Source organism: Paroedura picta, chromosome 11 (assembly GCF_049243985.1).
Source record: "Paroedura picta isolate Pp20150507F chromosome 11, Ppicta_v3.0, whole genome shotgun sequence".
In the NCBI taxonomy this organism is placed as follows: domain Eukaryota; kingdom Metazoa; phylum Chordata; class Lepidosauria; order Squamata; family Gekkonidae; genus Paroedura; species Paroedura picta.
In genome coordinates this window covers 62,849,348-62,869,268 of record NC_135379.1, presented here as the reverse complement: position 1 = coordinate 62,869,268, position 19,921 = coordinate 62,849,348, and the positions used below count along the sequence as shown (strand labels likewise).

The window sequence follows — 19,921 nt, the reverse complement described above, 5'->3', positions numbered from 1 at the left end:
TGGGAATTGTAGTCCGTGGACATCTGGAGGGCCGCAGTTTGACTACCCCTGCTCTAGACCTCTCTCAGCAGTAGTGGAGTCTAGCTCATCCAGACCCTGGCTTTTATGCTCTTTGCCCGTGCATAGAAAATCTTTAAAAAGAACAAACTTCTGTGATGATTAGCTAAAGAGCGGGGTTCCCCCTGCTTCTCCCCCTCTCCTGTTCCCTGGGATATGGGTGAGGAAAGCAAGGTAGTTATTTAGTTGCACTTCCCATTAGAAGCCAACAACCTTGCAAGTTCCAAACTTGCAATGCAATGTCATTTGCAAAACACATTGCAATGACTAGCTCTAAGGCACCACAGCTCTCCCTATGGTGCTTTTGCCATTGGGCTGCCGAGATGCCTCTTCCCCTTCCTTCCTGTTGCCTTGGACCCCAGAGCAAAAGGTAGGAAAGAGCCCAAGAGGAGATAGAATGGAAAGTCTCTCTGCAGCCCTTTAAACCTCTCCACCACCAGCGAGTTGGTGTAGGCAAATATACCTGAACAATGACAAATCTTTAACCTTTATTTGGCATAAACTATACCAGTAGCTGGTCAGATTCTCTATTTTGTATCAAGCTTAAAAATACTCAGAAAAGGTATTTTCTGGGTGGGTAGTTTTGAATTGGACGCATCCAAGAAGCATTTGGAATGAACTAACTTCTCTATACTCTCTTCTAAGCAGGGAGCGAGGAAAAATGACCTTGCTACTAACTTACAATGATATTGAGAATGCAACAGAAAAGAAAGAATATTTATGTATTTGTTTGTTTATTTATTTATTTGGATTTTTATACTGCCCTTCCAAACAGCTCTGGGCGGTTTATATCGAATGCTGTAAAAATAGTTACATAGAACATTATAACAATCTGTCAGATAACAATCATAACATAACATAGCATGTCAACCTGAACAGTATTTCAACAGCACAACAACACTGACAGATCCCTGGGGAGGTCAGATTGTTCCGTCATGGCAGGGGGTCTGAGGGAGGGGGACCAACAGATGTTTTGGGCTGGCTGGCCTCAAGCAGACGCCTGGTGGAGGAGCTCCCTTTTGCAGACCCTGCGGAATTGTGGAAGTTTGAGAAGGGCCCAGATCTTCTCAGGAAGCTCGTTTCACCAGGTGGGGGCCAGGACCGAGAAGACTCTGGCCCTTTTTGAGGTCTGGCATGCTTCTCTGGGGCCAGGGAGCACTAGGCAGTTGGTGGCGGAGCGTAGAGGTCTTCTGGGGGAATAGACAGGTAGGCGGTCTCTCAAATACACCGGGCCCAGACCACGTGTGGCCTTAAAAAGACTTGCTATCCAAAGTCTTTGTGTAACATTTATTTGTACCCGCTTATGAAAGATTTTTAAAAAAAGATTTTAAGAGCCTCTTGTGGCACAGAGTGGTAAGGCAGCGTCTGAAAGCTTTGCCCATGAGGCTGGGAGTTCGATCCCAGCAGCCGGCTAAAGGTTGACTCAGCCTTCCATCCTTCCGAGGTCGGCAAAATGAGTACCCAGCTTGCTGGGGGGGGGGGGGTAAACGGTAATGACTGGGGAAGGCACTGGCAAACCACCCCGTATTGAGTCTGCCATGAAAACGCTGGAGGGCGTCACCCCAAGGGTCAGACAAGACCCGGTGCTTGCACAGGGGATACCTTTACCTTTTTATGAAAGATTTGCCTGTGGAGATTAACATCATATGAGCACAACTTTGTGTCATGATGCCTGCAGAAGAGCTGTCGTGCACAAACTTCTAAGGCTCTCGGGTTCTCCCTGCAATCCCCGCCATGTTCATTTCCCTTCATGTTTCACAGGCATGTCGTAATCAGAATGTCAAGGATGGATGGCAACTTCCGTGAGGCATTGTTACCTGCACTCTGCTGCTCCGTAGCAGCGGATTTGTTGCCCAGGTTCATAATGAATTTATATTCCATTTCTAGGAGTCCTCCATATAGGTATGACAAAGTGTGAATTAAAGTGTAATGAAATACACCTCTCGTGTGCTTTGTAGCACAAGGCCACAAGTCAAATGACATTAACACACAAAATGAGAGGTTATATAATTCTAATACAATGCAGTGAAAATACTTTAAAAGGAACAGTACTTGAAATGGGAATCCCCCCCCCCCCCAGTTAGAGCTTCAGAGATCACTGTGGGATTGTTTTGCAGCTAGATTAGATGCCATTTATTCTTTTGTGCAGGTACTGAACTGTTTTTTCTGATGAAGTAGTTATAGTACTTGTTGCAGCCTCTGGTCCCAGAGTCCATGCTCATGTTTGGAAGGGCATTGTTTAGGAATGGGCACAATGCAGGTCAGGTCATGGAATGCCACAAACAGTCACAAACTTTTAGGTGCCAAAAGTACCAAATCAATTTGTGAGGTTCATGATATGACAGAACAGCTTTCTGGCATGCTAGAGACACGAAGCTAACAGGGCATCTTTGTTTGACTCTCTTTTACCTGTTCTCCAAATTTATGGGGTCCAACGCCCTCAGGAAAATGCTTTTTCAGTTTGGTGTAGTGGTTTGGTGAGAGCCAGTTTGGTGTAGTGGTTAGGAGTGCAGACTTCTAATCTGGCATGCCAGGTTCGATTCTGCACTCCCCCACATGAAACCAGCTGGGTGACCTTGGGCTCGCCACGGCACTGATAAAGCTGTTCTGACCGAGTAGTGATATGAGGGCTCTCTCAGCCTCACCCACCCCACAGGGTGTCTGTTGTGGGGAGAGGAATGGGAAGGCGACTGTAAGCCGCTTTGAGCCTCCTTCAGGTAGGGAAAAGCGGCATATAAGAACCAACTCTTCTTCTTCTTCTTCTTCTTCTTCTTCTTCTTCTTCTTCTTCTTCTTCTTCTTCTTCTTCTTCTTCTTCTTCTTCTTTCTGGGGAAATGTCAGGGACTGGTTCTAAAGTGTAAGCTACATGTACCAAACACATCCTCTCCATTCCTTTACCGTCAGTATGTTTATTCGGTCCATTGACCCATATAAATAATGCATCAAGACAAACTGCAATCAATGATAAATATTAATCGATATGTGTAGTAAAAATACAAAAGTATTGCTACATAAAAATATTAAGATAATAAAACAAGGTTAAAAACAATGTATTGATGGGAACAAATAATATGTTATTGTAGGTAGGGGGGAAGGGTTATGACATGTAGAGAAGAAGGGGGAAGAAACCTCAAGGGAGTTAGCTGCAGGGACAAGGAATCAATACATCTTCCAAAGCAGTCCACTAGCCCAAGTGATAAGATGGCCTGTCCATTACCTACCCATTACTCTCATTCAGACATCCTTTTCAATCTAATTCTGGTAGAGATATAAAGGAATTTTGCTTCCATGTTAGAAATAAGTGGGTCTTTATTCCTTAGCAAGAATTTAACTAGAATGTCACTGTTATGTGATGGTAGAGATGAATGTCTAGTGCAGGGGTAGTCAAACTGCGGCCCTCCAGATGTCTATGGACTACAATTCCCAGGAGCCCCCTGCCAGCAAATGCTGGCAGGGGCTCCTGGGAATTATAGTCCATGGACATCTGGAGGGCCGCAGTTTGACTACCCCTGGTCTAGTGTAGTGGGATAGTAAAGGTAGGATTAGATGTTTTCGGGAGCATTCATCAAAAGGACAGTATTATAAGATGTGTGAAATTGTCTCAGGCCGGGCGTTATCACAGGGCCATACACACACTTAGCTCCAGCGGACGATTGGGAAACCTGCCCTCGAGGGGAATGAGTTGAAACCTGCTCTTGAGAAGGCCCAACGGTATTTTGCTATTGAGATGTTCGTGAGATACGGAGCTGGAGTATTTCCTGACCATCCTTTCAGAGTGCTATAGATTCTAGGAAGAATTGAGAATTCCCCCTGAGAATCTCTATCAAAAAGACATTGCCGTACAGCAGCTTTGGCTGTTTTAAGGCCAAGTTCAATTAGATGGTTTGGATCGCTTCTTGGCCTTTTGGCTAAGATCAAGTGTAGTATATTTACAGTCTTTCCCCTATTCCTTTGATGTTTACTATGACATTCGATAAGCATTATGACTCGCCAAAGACTTTCTGGAAATGTATCCATTCACAAACTGCCACGAGCCACTTTCAATGATCATGGAAAGTTTGTGCCAGTAGACCTGCCATAAACTTTAGTTTCTGAACCATGAACTGGCCAAAATTCATCATGAACTTCAGTTTGTGCGCTGGTTTATACCCATTCTCTTGTATTTCCGCGGGCAAGATGGATAAAGTTAAGAGGCTCTCTCTGGGCATGAAATGGTTTGCCTCACAATACCTGTGAAAGGGGAGTATCATTGTCCAACACAAGATGCGATGAACTGTTTTTTTTAATCATAATTTATAAAGGTAAAGGTCTCCCCTGTGCAAGCACCGAGTCATGTCTGACCCTTGGGGTGACGCCCTCCAGCGTTTTCATGGCAGACTCAATACGGGGTGGTTTGCCAGTGCCTCCCCCAGTCATTACCGTTTACCCCCCAGCAAGCTGGGTACTCATTTTACCGACCTCAGAAGGATGGAAGGCTGAGTCAACCTTGAGCCAGCTGCTGGGATCGAACTCCCAACCTCATGGGCAGACAGTTTCAGACAACATGCCGCTGCCTTACCACTCTGCGCCACAAGAGGCTCTAAATTATAATTTATAAAATTTATCATAATTTATAAAAACATGCTAATATATTTTCAAGGGATGGGCAGCACCGTTCTTTGGTCCAATCCAGCTTGGCTCCAAACTTGGCCAAGCAATTCCACTAGGCTAATTCACCATCACCACACGTGAAATGCACCAAGAGGTGTCAAGCTTCATCCCCTTCCTGTTATGTACCATAAGCCACTTTCATTCGTGGGATGTCGCTGCTTGGTAACAAGGGTGTTCTTTCTTAACCCTCCCCATCACAGGATGTGTGCTGGGCTGTTCAGGAGGTGTGATCATCCATCATATGTGATGCTTCAGGGTGCTTGCCCCTACCTATTCCGAGCAATCTACCCCATTCCTGACCAGGACTCTATGGGGCAGAGCTGGAAGTCTATGGCCATCATCAGACTAACAAATCACTAACTACATAGGGTCAGATTTGCTGCCTGTTGTTCTCAGCCCCCCAGACATTTCAGACAAACACTTGCAGAACAGCTTCTAGTCATTGGCATTCTGCAGTCGGAAGAATCATAATTAAGGGTCAAAGAGCAATTTGTCTATGTATCTGAAATAGAGCAATCTCTATTTTGATCTTTTCATCTGCACCCTGGTACAGAAGCAATCAAAGTCCATTAAGATGCCTCCAGAACTGTAATAGCCAAGATTTCATTTTTATCAAGCTACCACATGCCTTCGAAATGCTTAAGTTCTATTAAATACTAATCTCATTCCTTGGCTGGCATTTAAACTTGAACACAAGGAGCTTGGGAGATCAAACTGCAGCTGTTTACCAAATGTTTTGAACATGTGAAATGTAAAGAATTTTGGATGCATTCAAGCTGAATTGCTCTTTTCCACGGACCAGGCTGTGACAAGGAAGGTCAAACTGCAGCTCTTTTTGGTAAGATTTTAAAACTGAGGCCCAAACTGGGCCACCTTCATAGCCTTGTCATACGCCTTCATAAGCATGCAATAGGATGTTCTTGAAGCTTTGCCACAAGTCTTCCTCCACATTCGCTCTAGTTGTCTCTCTTCCCTCTTCCTCTCTTGAAGCTTCTTGGAGGATGGAGAAGGCACGGAGGGTGATATTGTAAATGCTGGCAGACAGGCCGGATGGCTAGTCCTCCCCCAACACTACCAGTGAGTCACCAGGAGGCATTGGGTCCTGCAGAGCATTCAGGAATCTAACTGGATCCATAGGTAAATGATAAAGGTATCCCCTGTGCAAGCACCAGGTCATTTCTGACCCTTGGGGTGACGCCCTCTAGCGTTTTCATGGCAGACTCAATACGGGGTGGTTTACCAGTGCCTTCCCCAGTCATTACCATTTACCCCCCAGCAAGCTGGGTACTCATTTTACCGACCTCGGAAGGATGGAAGGCTGAGTCAACCTTGAGCCGGCTGCTGGGATTGAACTGTCAGGATTGTAGAATCTCTGTCATAAATTAGCCTGAGTTCCTCCATGTCAGTTATATTGCTTTATTGGACCTGGCGCCTGCTTGCCCCAGGCCTTGTAGTTTTTCTAGCTATAAAAATGAATAGTGATGTTATGCTAACCTTATCTTGTTGTGGGCTCACGGGGTTGTTGTCACCTCCTCAAGGTTGTGTGAACGAAATCCTGTTTATGTTACACATATGTCTTTTCTCTCCTGCCCCCTCCCTTGGGAACTGTCAAGTTTTGGGCGGGAGAAATGTATTGATAAGCTGGGGCAAATCTGGCCTTGGGTCAGATTTGACTTCTCAGTCTCTTGCGTATAGTACTAATCAATAAAACTCTTTATTATTAAGAAGTTTGTTGTGAGTTTCCTGTACGTTTGACATTAAGTCAAATCTCACAACTCCTTTCACCTGCCAACATGCAGGGCGAAGGAAATACTTTCACAGAACAAGGAGAGGGCCTGGATTGGGACCTCTCCCAGGGCGCCGGCGCCGGTGTGGGGCCGTACAGCTCGGGCATGCTCAGGGCCGTGGAGGGAGCAACTCCTGGGCCTGAAGATTTTTTGGAAAGGCACGTGACCGAACGCAGGCGTTTATCGAAGTATGACCGACCAACAGGGGACGAGCAGTGGCCGGATCATCTTGGAATGCCTAGCTATGGGCTGGAGCCCGCCGGTGAGACACAGGACCTGCAGTACAAGCTGGACAGAGTGACCAATTGGCTGCAGGACCTCTCGGGTCGGTTAGATCCGGAGGAGCAACGCCAGACACAACGCCTGCTGCGAGAGGTGCACGGCGGAGGTGCGCGCGAACCCAGTGGACGGAGATCGGGAGGTCTGCCCACCCTGCGGGAACGCGAGGCAGCAGCGATGCAAGCGGCTGCGGAGGCCGAGGCGGCGGCTCTGGCAAGGGCGCAGAGAGAGGGCGAAGGCGAGGATCGCGAGGGCGCCGGGGGCGGCGGAGCGGCGGAAGGAGCCGGGGCGGCTGACGGCGCGGGAGCAGCGGACGGAGCAGCGGCGGCGGCAGCGGACGTTGCGGGAGCCGAAGCAGCGGCGGCGGCGGCGGCACGAGAGGCGGCGGCGGCGGCAGCCGCGCGAGCTGCGGAAGCAGCAAGGGCTGCAGCGGAGGCGAGAGCGGCGGCAGGGTTGGGGCGAGGCATCGGCCGTGGAGCGAGAATCCCGGCCCCGGCGGATTGGGGCCAGGGACGCCTGCCTCCTCACCTCCGGGGAGTGGAAATGCGGAGCACCTACAAATTCAAGGCTAAGTTTTCGGGGGACCCCGCAACCTTTCCCTCGTTTCTGGTGCATCTCCAAGCCTACATGATGGACATGGGGTTCACTTTTCATTATGACGCCGAGCACGTGCGGTTTGTGGGGGAAGCCCTGGAGGGCAAGGCAGCAAAGTGGTTCCTGGACTTGTACCGTTACAACCCACGAGCCATCCGCAATTATAACCATTTTCTGCGCTCCATGCGCCAGATGTACGTGGAACCGTTTGAGAGGGAGACAGCGGAGAAAAAGCTCAAAGCTCTGAGGCAAGGAAAATTGTCGGTGGTCGAGTACGCCAGAGAATTCAAGGAGCTTTCCTCCTCGGTGCCGGACTGGACCGAGCCCCAACGCGTGCTCGCGTTCGTGGGGGGTCTCTCAGGGGACTTGTCCAGCAAATGCCTCCTTTTAGACGACCCTCTCACGGTCGACGGGTGGATCCAGCTGGCCGGAGAGATGGAGAATCGTCTGGAGAGGGCCGCAGTGTTCCAGGGTCTTGCAGGGAAGGCAGGAGCGAAAACCTCTACACCCGTGAAAGCCAAGCCGAAAGCAAAGTTGGAGCCGACTGAGCGCACTCGGCGCATGGAGAAGGGGCTGTGCTTGGGATGTGGTCAAGCTGGTCACTTCCTCGCGCAATGCCCCTCAAAGACGGTGACCGGGGCGAGAGCCACTGGCAGCCCCCCGGCGAAAGCTCAACCCGCCAAGAAAACCGTCCCGAAGAAAAGTGCCAAGTCTCTGCTGGTGCCGGCGGGCGCAGCGACTGCCGTGGAAGACTCGGAGGAGGGCAGTGGCCAAGATGGCGAGGATCAAGCAGAGGAGCAGTCGGGAAACGAAGACGGTCTGCTGTAAAGGCGCCCCGCCAGCAGGCCGCCAACAGGGGCAAACGCGTGGTGAGTGATTCCCCCTTGATACTACTGCCTGCCACCCTCTCCAATCCCAAATCCGGGAAGACGGTGGGGGTCCGGTGCATTGTGGACTCAGGGTGCACCCAATCTTTAGTAAGCCCAGCACTGGCCGAGACTCTAGGGGTGGGCGAGGTGCCTTTGGGGGAACCCCTACCGATCACCCAACTAGATGGGAAGTGTGCTCCCGGGGGGGAAGCCACAGTGAAGACGCGCCCTATGGACTTGGACGTTAAGAAACATTGGGAGCAGATCCAACCCCTGGTAGCACCCCACTCTGCATTCCCATGTGTTTTGGGGCTGGATTGGTTGAGGGAGCATGATCCCACGGTAAAGTGGAAAGAGGGGACCGTGGAATTCACCTCCCCTGGTTGCAAGCAACACGCTCGGCCTCAGCTCCCCCTGGACAAGGGGGTAGTGGCAGCGTTGGGATCCGTGGGGGATGGGACTCTCCCTCCGGAGTACCGGGACTTTGCAGACGTGTTTGCGGAATCTGAGTGCAACCAGCTTCCCCCTCACCGTAAGACTGACTGTGCCATCGAATTAAAGAAAGGGGAGTCCCTCCCAAAAGCCAAGCTTTATTCAATGAGCCCGAGGGAGATGGCTGAACTCAGGGAGTTCTTGGATAAAAATCTTGCCAGGGGTTTCATCAGACCCGCTACATCACCCCTGGCGGCCCCGGTTCTTTTCGTGAAAAAGAAAGACGGGTCGTTACGCCTCTGTACGGACTACCGTGGTCTGAATGCTGTTTCTACGTGTAATGCCTACCCGCTGCCTTTGATAAAGGACTTGCTTGGTCACTTGGGGAAGGCGCGGATTTTCACGAAACTTGACTTGAGGGAGGCCTACTACCGGGTCCGGATAAAAAAAGGACATGAATATTTGACTGCTTTTAACACCCCCCTGGGGCAATTTGAATACACTGTAATCCCGTTTGGCCTCGCCGGCGCTCCGGGCGTGTTCATGAATATGATCAATGAAATTATGCACGATTTATTGTATCAGGGGGTGTTAGTGTACATTGATGATATTTTGGTGTATTCTGAGAATGTTGAGAGTCATGCTGATTTGTTCCGCGAAGTGCTCCGCCGTCTGTGGGAGCACCAATTGTTTGCCAAACTTTCAAAGTGTGAGTTCCACCGAGATGCGGTGGAGTTTCTGGGCTTCCGGGTTTCCCAAGCTGGGATTGAGATGGACCCCGGCAAAGTGCGGGATTTGTTGGCTTGGGAACCTCCTCGCACAAGGAGACAATTGCAAAGTTTCTTAGGATTTGCAAACTTTTACAGAACGTTCATCCCCAGTTTCGCCAAGGTGGCATTACCTCTCACTGACTTGTTAAAGACGAAACAGGGGGGGAAGGCGGCAAGCCGCCCTAGTGCGCCGCTCCAGTGGACCTCCCAATGTCAGGACGCTTTTGAGAGGCTGAAACTGTTGTTTACCTCTGAACCGGTGCTGGCCCATGCCGACCCCACTAAGCAATTCACCATGCAAGTAGATTCTTCGGATGTGGCAATGGGGGCCGTGATCCTACAAGAGGGGGAGGATGGGAGGTTACACCCGCTGGCCTATTTGTCTAAGAAATTTTCCGGGGCTGAAAGAAACTGGGCGATTTGGGAAAAAGAGGCGGCGGCAGTAAAGTTAGCTTTATCCACCTGGAGGCATTGGTTGGAAGGGTCCGCAGTCCCCTTTGTAGTATGGACGGACCATAAAAACCTCCAGGCGCTCAAGCAGCCCCACTCGCTCTCAGCGAAGCAGATGAGGTGGGCGGAGTTTTTCGCTCGGTTCAACTTCTCTCTCAAGCATCTGCCGGGCAAAATGAACTTTTTGGCGGACGCCCTGTCGCGCTTGCCCCAGTACAACAGCAAGCGCGACCCATTGGTGGATACAGTTTTTACCCCCGCCCAGCTGGGGATGGCCGCGGTGACGCGCAGCCAAACAAAACCTGGAGCGTCCATCCCGGGGGGCTGGGTTCAGAAGGAGGTGTCACAGGACTCCGAATTCCACTCCCTTCGCCCAGACCTAACTGAGAAAGAGGGGTTGTTTTTCAAAGGCGAGCGGCTTTTTGTCCCAGCAGCGGCGCGCGGGGACGTTTTGAAACTCTGCCACGATGCAAAAACCGCTGGACATTTTGGGTTTGTGAAAACTCTGCACCTGATCAGGAGACATTACTGGTGGCCAACTCTGCGTAAGGACGTGGAAAAATACGTGCAGGGGTGCCCCACTTGCATCATCTCTAAACCAGCTGGTGGGAAGAAAAAGGGATTGTTGCAGCCCCAGCCCACCCCCTCCCGTCCGTGGACTGATGTCACAATGGACTTTATCACAGACCTGCCTCCCAGCCAGGGGAAAACCGTCATTTGGGTGGTAGTAGACGCTTTTTCCAAGCAAGCCCATTTCATCCCTTGCGCAGGCTTGCCCTCAGCGGCCAAATTGGCCTCGTTGTTCGTGACCCACATACTACGTCTACATGGGATCCCGGGACGTCTGCTGACGGATCGGGGCCCCCAGTTCGTTGCCAAGTTCTGGCGGGAGCTCTTGAGACTGTTGGGTGTGGAGCAAGCCCTCACTTCGGGCTATCACCCGGAGTCGAATGGCCAGACTGAAAGGGTGAATCAAATCCTTGAACAATACTTGCGCTGTTTTATCAACCACCAGCAAGATGACTGGGTTGCCCTGTTGCCACTGGCTGAGTTTGCCTACAATAATGGGGCCCATGCCTCTACGGGTGTGTCCCCCTTTAAGGTTGTGTATGGTACTGATTTAGTGGCTGCTCCCACCTGGGAGCTGAATTCCTCCGAAGCTCCTGATGTCAATAAGTGGGCAGAGACTATTAGTGCAGGGTGGCCAGCAATAGTTACAAGCCTCGAAGATGCGAAACAGGCTTATAAAACCCAGGCAGACAAGAAACGGGCACCTGCGCCCGTATGGAAAGTGGGTGACTTGGCCTATTTGTCCACAAAGAACTTGCGTTGCCAGCAAAAATCAAAGAAACTTGGCCCCAAATATGTGGGGCCCTTCAAGATTGTGAAACTGATTAATGCTGTAACTGTGGAACTAGCCTTGCCAAAAACTTACAGGAATGTGCATCCGGTTTTTCATTCCAGCCTGCTGCGGAAAGCCCCTACCCCGGATGGGTGGCACCCCCCTCCAGCTACACCAGTGCCAATTTACATCGATAAAGACACCCACTATGAGGTCAACCAGATTCTGGACTCTCGTGTGCACAAAGGCCGTCTCCAATACTTGGTTGATTGGAAGGATTTCCCCTCAGGAGACAAAGAGTGGGTGGAAGCTGTGAACGTGAAGGCGCCCCGCCTTCTCCGGGCTTTCCATCGAGCTTTCCCCGACTGTCCTCGCCCCGTCGATGCTGGCTAGGAGGGGGAGGGAAGTTTGTTTTAGTGCGGAGGGATGTCAGGATTGTAGAATCTCTGTCATAAATTAGCCTGAGTTCCTCCATGTCAGTTATATTGCTTTATTGGACCTGGCGCCTGCTTGCCCCAGGCCTTGTAGTTTTTCTAGCTATAAAAATGAATAGTGATGTTATGCTAACCTTATCTTGTTGTGGGCTCACGGGGTTGTTGTCACCTCCTCAAGGTTGTGTGAACGAAATCCTGTTTATGTTACACATATGTCTTTTCTCTCCTGCCCCCTCCCTTGGGAACTGTCAAGTTTTGGGCGGGAGAAATGTATTGATAAGCTGGGGCAAATCTGGCCTCGGGTCAGATTTGACTTCTCAGTCTCTTGCGTATAGTACTAATCAATAAAACTCTTTATTATTAAGAAGTTTGTTGTGAGTTTCCTGTACGTTTGACATGAACTCCCAATCTCATGGGCAGAGGTTCAGACAGCATGTCTGCTGCTTTACCACTCTGCACCACAAGAGGCTCTGCACTGGATCCATAGATCTCTGCAGATGGGCTAAAATATGCCAGCTGCCCAAACAGGGAGGGGGTGGTACCCAAAGCCAGGCATTCAGGATATTGTGTGATCATCATGGGATGATGTTAGTCACCATCAGACCCACTTCTACCCCAGCACCAAAGATCAAGTTGAGAGTGTGGCTGGCTTGGTGGGTGGGACTAGTAAATAACTGTGTGAACCCTAGTGTTGGCATGGCCCACACCAGGTCCAGGCCACCTTCTGGAGGTAATGAGTCCACATGGGCATTGAAGACCTCCTGGAAACTCTTTACTGGTGCCAAGAAAGGTATTGGTGGATGCCTTGATGGCCAGGCTCCATGTTAGGGAATTCTGCCATACAGGGTAAAATGAGTTGGTTGCAACAGACTGGGTTGCCAAATTCCAGGGGATACCTAGAGATCTCCCACTATTACAACTGACCTTCAGATAACTAAGATCAGTTCCCCTGGATAAAATGGCCTTAGAACTACCTTCAGCTTGGGAACAAGGAAAAGAGGGAAGCCACTACTAAACCACTCTCAGAAAACTTGAGGAAACAGCAATGGGAAAGCAAACTGAGCATTGAAGGGAAGAAAATAAATGCAGAATGTGAAAGAAAACTCAAGGGACATGCTTAACAAAGGTGCAGGAGAGAGGCGGTCCTCTCTCCTATCCTTTTCAATATTTTCATGCGCCTTCTTGCACAATTGGTACGGAAGTACCAATATGCAGATGACACCCAGCTCTTCCTCCTGATGGATGGCCGCCCTGACTCTCCCCCAGAAACATTAGCCAGCTGTCTGGAAGCAGTGATGAGATGGCTCTAGCAGAGTCGTCTGAAGCTCAATCCTTCAAAGACGGAGGTCCTGTGGCTGGGTAGGAAGGGGCCATGTGAGGAAGCGGCCTGCCCACCCTGGATAGTGTACAGCTTCATACAGCTCACATCCGACCCATTCTCTACCAGCTTCAATGGTTGCTAGTTGAATTCTGGATCAGGCTAAAGGTTCTGGTAATTACCTTCAAGGCCATACACGGTCAGGGCCCAGTGTACCTGAGGGACCGCCTCCCTGCCTATGCCCCCCAAAGAGCACTACGATCCACCGTGACCAACTGGCTAATGATCCCTGGCCCTAAAGAAGCCCACCTGGCCTCAACCAGGGCCAGAGAATTCTCTGTCCTGGCCCCCACCTGGTAGAACGAGCTCTTGGAGGAGATCAGGGCCCTGATGGAACTAAAGCAGTTCCTCAGGGCCTGGAAAAGGGAGCTCGTCCACCAGGCACTTGGTTGAGACCAGGCACAACCAACAACATCTAAAGGGCCCCTGCCCCACTCCCACTCTCCACCCCCAGAAATCTATCAAGGCATTCTGCTGCTGGACCTGTTGTATTATTACTGTTTAATGTTGTTCTGTTACCCTGTTATCAGTTAGTATTATTAATGTTACAGTTATTATGTGTAATGGTTCTTTGTATAGTTCTCAGTTCTATGTAAACTGCCCTGAGCCTTCGGGGAGGGTAGTATATAAATGTGAATAAATAAAATAAAATAAATAAATAAATGGCCAAGGTCTCAGGGTCCATTGTGTTCTGCAATACTAGTCAGGAATAGAAAACCCTTGGGAGCCTTCAAAATCAAATAGGCTGAAAAACAAAATACAGATAGAAAAGTTGAACTTCAGCTGTTCTGATAGAAGCTACAAAGCTAATGACTTTTTTAAAGCGTAATCTGCATTGCAGTTGCTACTGTGCTATGGAATATTTGAAGCAAATCTTTAGGTGAGCAAGTATGAGGAGTGTTGAGGAAAGCAAAAATAAAGACAAATGCTGATATTGCAGCGGGAAAATGAGAATTTATTAACAGACTACTAAAAGGTCTCTAAGTGTTTTGCTGTAGCTTCATCAGGGGATTTGAAGCATGATATAAACGGAACATAAAATCATATGAAAAACAATCAAAACACAAGATATTAAATACGCATTAGAAGGAAGCTTAATGAAATCAACATGTGTGATTATTCTCTTGATGACGCTAAAGCAAAATGTTCAGGGGCTTTTTAGTATTCCATTCATCGGTTTCCATTCCTGTGCTTTGCTGTCAGCACTAGTCTTTGCCTCTTTTCCTGTTGGTGACTGGTTCCGCTCTCTTGATTTGCTATTCATTGCCTCAGAATGTTCTGACTTGGATGACTGTGAGGACCCAAGAAGCTGCCTGGGGTGTCTGTGCACCCCTCTCACCTCCTGTCTCTTTCTGTTCCTGCCCTGGCCTCCACTTCTCTTGCCACAGCTCCTTCAACCCATTCCTTCACCTCCTCCTCTCATTCTTCTGCACATTGTTCCTCCTCAACTTCTAGGTCTTCAGCCCTCCGCTCCTCTCCTGCATTCAGCCCCCACTGCTGCCTCCTTCTTTCCCTTCATCCCGTTCTTTATTACCATTCCTCCACCCAAGTCCCTTCCCCCAGGCTCTCAAGAAATGCATTATGATACAAAGAGATGATTGGGTTCTCACGTGAAGACTTCATGACCGTGGGCCTTGTGGACACTTTTGCTGCTCTTCTAACTTATGTCCCATCCCCAAACATGTGAAGGTGGAGGCTAGGGAGGAGCTGGTACTGATGTGCAATCCCAGATAGATTCACAAGGCCCCCACCCTGCTGCACTATTTCACAGGGTCACTGGTTCTGTGACCAAGACCTGGGTGCAAGAGAGTGAGACAGATCTGGTGCCACCCGGGTTCTTGGTCCTTCACCAGTCTTGACTCCATAGCAGGGGGAGGTGGCGATCCTACCTGGGATTCTTATCCCTATTGGACTCTCCCAGCGCCATCAATCCCTGGAGTGGAATGTGTCATTGTTGAGGGGGATTCAGTCAAGAACATGGCCATCTGGTTGGTGTACTGGCTGTCCTGTTGGGCCTGCTGGAGGTAGCGGCCACCTGGGCGTTACAATTTCTTAAGTTTATAATCCAGAGTGGGATGGGCCAGAGAGGGCTTTTGCCCAGCAAAGATTCTGGTGGCCACTGGAGATTTCATTGTCTCTGCAGATTCTTAAAAATATTGTCTTGGCAATAGCTGACACCACAGGACAAGAATCTTCACTGTGTGACGGGCAGTATCTGCAACAGCTCTTGGTAACAGCCATTATCTCTGCTGTGTCAGAATACCAAAGTTGCCAAGAAGCTCAAAAAGGTTGGGTGACCTCTGCTTTGGGGTTTTCAAGCCATGAGGCATTCAGAAGAGTTCAGTCATTGCATACCTCTGTGCGCCAACCTGGGCCTTCCTTGACAGTCTCCCATCTGGCTAGAGCCAACCCTGCTTAACTGCCGAGATATTACAAGATCGAAGCTGCCTGGATCATCCAGTAAGGGTACCAGTCATATATATAAACACCAGTTTTGTCATTCTGCTTTGAAATCCCACCATTTGGTATTTGTCTAAGGCTGATTTCACTCATGTTGGATAATATACTTCCAATGCATGTTAGAAGGAGAAACCACTGCAAACAATTGCTAAAGAGCACCAAAAGTGTATTATCTGATGCACATGAAAGCAATGAAGAAGAAGAAGAGTTGGTTTTTATATGCCACTTTTCTCGATGGAGTCTAAAAGCGGCTTCCAGTCGCCTTCCCTTTTCTCTCCCCACAACAGACGCCCTGTGAGGGAGGGGAGGCTGAGAGAGCCCTGATATTACTGGAGAAGAAGAGTTGGTTCTTAGATGTTGCTTTTCTCTATCTGAAGAAGTCTCAAAGCAGCTGAAAATTGCCTACCCTTCCTCTCCCCACAACAGACACCCTGTGAGGTGGGTGAGGCTGAGAGAGCCCTGATATTAAGAAGAAGAAGAAGAGTTGGTTCTTATATGCCGCTTTTCTCTACTCAAAGGAGGCTCAAAGCGGCTTATAGTCACCTTCCCTTTCCTCTCCCTGTGATGTGGATGAGGCTGAGGGAGCCCTGATATCACTGCTCGGTCAGAACAGCTTTATTAGTGCTGTGGTGAACCCAAGGTCTTCCAGCTGGCTGCATGTGGGGGAGCGCGGAATCAAACCTGGCTCACCAGATTAGAAGTCCGCACTCCTAACCACAACACCAAGCTAGCTCTCTGATATTAATAGCTGTTGATCTATTTGCATCTGCACCACTCTCATGCAGGTGCAGTTTTGGAGAAGAAACAAAACACCAACACTGCCCATGAAGACTTCATGATGTTTGAATTAGTGCTGAGTTAAGCCCAGTTGAGCTTCTTCCCCTTCTCAGTTCTCCAGGCTTGAAACCCAAACCTCCAGGAACATCTTAACCCAGAGTTAGTTTCCCGAGCAGCAAGCCTCCATGCATCCCAGCCAGCCCTGGGCCCTTCTTCCTCCTTGCCTGCCATAGGGCAATGCAAGAATGTGTGGGCTGAAGCTTACAGGAAATCCCTTCTGATTCCCAATACCCGCATATACTATTAAATGTCAGCTGTTATTAATCAAGGGCATGGTGCAAGCTCTTCAATTCCCGAAGCTTATCCGTTCTCCCACTTAATTTTTTTGGGTATGGGTTCTGCAACTAATTGCTTTAATACCATGTTTAAAAGGGAGCAAATGATACAGGGAAAGCACAAACTCCTGCATTATGTTTTCATGCCCTTATTGGGGAGGGGGTGGGGGAGGCCAGTGCTATTATGCTAAGAATTCAATTTGTCTGAAATTGCAGAGGGGTGGCTTTTAGCAAAGTTCTCAGCACCACATTAGAGGAAATTGAATGGAGTTGCTGGCAATTCTAGATTCAGTTTGAGAGTTTCTTAAGCTCATTTTGAGGCAACGGCCTCACAGTTTAATTAATAATTGCAGGATATTATTATTTCATATTATTCCTCATTTTCAGATAGTGCTTTTGCTAACTTTTTTTGTACAAGGTCTTCTCTTGCAAATGATCAGCAAACTTGGCCTTGTCCTCTGATGAAGTGTAGAGCCCTGAGGATAAAGCAGGGCTCGTTTGTGCCTAGCGTGATATTACCCGAAAACACGCCAGACTGGAAGACTTTTTAATGAGGATTTTAATTTTCACTGCAACAAAAAGAAAAAGTCACAGGGGGATTAAGTGTCCGTAGCACCTGTGCAAAGAATAAAAAGGTTACATAGGATTTTATATGTCGACCTCCTGGGGCTGGCTCAGATGCCCTGGGCAAATTCAATAACTCCTGCCCTCCAGTGTCACCTCCAGGACCACGCCCAAATTCTCCAGGCTGGCCTCAAGCCCCTGCTGTCACATGGGTCCACAGGGTCAGCATGCACCCCCCTCCCCCCCCCCCCCCGCAAGTTTGCATTAAGAGCACATTCCTCCGCCTCTCTCCTTCCCTAGGTGCTGGAGGTATCCGGAAGATTTTGTCAAGCCGATCCTGATAGTTCAAGTTATCTATATGGCTGGTTCAGTGTTAAAGCTTATCTGAACCACATTCCAGAAGAACAGGGTAGTGCTGGCTGTTCTGCCCATTAACTGGGGGCTCAAGGTCAGAAGCAGGCAGAGAGAAGCATCTTTCTCCTGCGGTGAACAACAGAATATCTACGGGAGAGTTAAAAGCAAGCTTAGGTGCAGAATCAGTCAGTTTCCAATAAGCAACTAATCCTTGAATAATAATAATAATAATTTCAGATGCCTGTTTCCACCACCCCATCAGAAGGGATTCATCTCCTCAGTTTGGTTTTTTTTTAAAGCATCCCAAGTGATTTTGCAAAATGACATCGCTGATGGAATGCGTTAAGGCATTTTGGTATTGCATGCAGAAGCTCCATAAAGAGCAAGCAAATGTGTGGCAAGGAAGGAGCTTTCGTGAGTCCCTGCTCACTTCTTCAGTTATCTGGACCTGCCTCAGTGAGGCTCCCCCGAGGTCAGGCTGGAGTTGGTGTCCTTAATTAAAGATGGCTGGGCTTTCTTTTCAAGAAGGCAAAGAAAGGACATCCAACTAGATGACCTGTCTGCTTCACAGTTGATTCTGTGGAGGAAATGAAGGAAGAGCAGCTTGTGAAATGCTTTCAGTAAGATTCCTGCCCTCGGAAACTTCATAACAATTGCCAGCTTTCAGAGAACCTTAATAAAGCCACTGTCCGGAGGACAAGGCACTAAGCGACAACTGGTTAGGAACTTGGAAATGGAATTAGCGCCAGATGACAAAGGGCCTATAGTCATGCCACCATTGTGTAAGCAGTCCCAGCTGCAAAGATAAGGAAACGGCTTCTTTTCAAGTTGACACTCCAAAGCCTCAGTGAAGCATGTTCCAAAGCAAGGAATGGGGGAAGTTAAGCTGTACAAATCTTAGTAGAAGAAAGGGCATGTAAACTGCTAAGCCTCTTCTCCCTTCCTCTGTTGGCCCCAAATGCTTATTATCTTAGCACAGACTGGAGGAGCGGAATCCGTAAGCACTTTCCAATGTCTTTCTCAAAACTGAAAACTAGGATTCAGAGAGTCCACCTCCCCCCACCATGTTTTCCCAAACAAAGCGACATGAGAAAGCAGGCTAATCAGGCAAATAGTTATGTCCAGATTCATTTGGGCATGCCTAGATATCTCGACAAAGGGCATGCAAACTGCTAAGCCTCTTCTCCCTTCCTCTAAGATCCCTCTTGGTGACCGGTACAGTGAGTAGGATATAAGGCAATATGCTGGATGCCTGAACATAGCTTCTTCCATGTGTTTACTGATTTATTTACAGTTTTTATAGTCTGTTTTTTCTCACTGAGTCTCAAAGTCAATCACATAGTGTAGGTCGAACACAATGGGACAACTGATAAAAGGGGCTATAGGGGTTGGATTGCTTATATCTGAAAACAAGCAGAAATCTAAAACAGAGCTGAAAAAATGTACAAGCAAAATTGCCTTTATTGTGTCAATTGGCTGCAAAAACGGAAAAGAGAAGTGGAAAAGACAGAACACCTGGTTTAGGGAATTTTTTTTTTCTAGGAGTGTGCATTCAGCTTATCCAAGCTGAAAAAAATAACTTTAAAAAAACCTCTTATTGTATTTTTTCAGATTTTCACCCAGATGTTGGGTTTTTTAGCCATTTTTCTGCAGCTTGGATAAAAGTCTGGGGCATTTAAAGAGATCTCAGTCCCTTTAAATGCCTTGGACTTATCATTCCCAAACATTACTGGATTCAAATAACATATTGCTAATGGAATTTGAGTATATTGGGAAATTCTCAGAATCAGAATGCTGATATTTTTTTTCAGGTTCAATATACTCAAAGTTGAAAAAGTCTTCCCCCCCCCTCTTCTGCCCTTTCTGGAAGAGAAGAATAATAATGGATCCAACCATTAGATATCAAAACCTTGATTAACTTCTACTCAATAGCAACCTGTTTGTGGAATTATGCCCTTGTGGAAAGGCAGGAGTGATATAAGAAAAGCAGTCTGGAAATACTCAGAACTTCTTGTCCTGGACTCCGGCTGAGCCTTCAAAACAGACTGATCTGTTGTGGTGGAGACTGCAAACATTTCACCTACAGCTGGAAAAGCAGGACAGGCTAGGAAGCCTCTCTGCCCCCCACAATCTTCTGATGATGCCCAAGAGAGTTTCAGTCTTCTGGTCCAAAATTCCAGATCAGACTGGGAGGAATTCACCAGCCCTGATCATGTGTCCACCTTGGGTCAACCCTGCTTAGTATTTGGCTGGGAGACCACTGGGGAAGTCCAGGCAATGGCAACCCTCCTTTGGATTCCTCCTGCTGTGAATGTCCCATAAGTCAGAGCTGCAACGTGATGGCCTTTCTCACCACCGGTTGAGTTTCTGTTTTCTGCTCTGCATGGGA

The 19,921-nt window shown here is 48.5% G+C and overlaps 1 pseudogene; it reads left to right on the top strand.

Moving 5' to 3' along the window:
• The first annotated feature begins 3,945 nt into the window (after positions 1-3,945).
• On the top strand, positions 3,946-4,060 carry LOC143821168 (U2 spliceosomal RNA; annotated as a pseudogene).
• Positions 4,061-19,921: the final 15,861 nt, after the last annotated feature.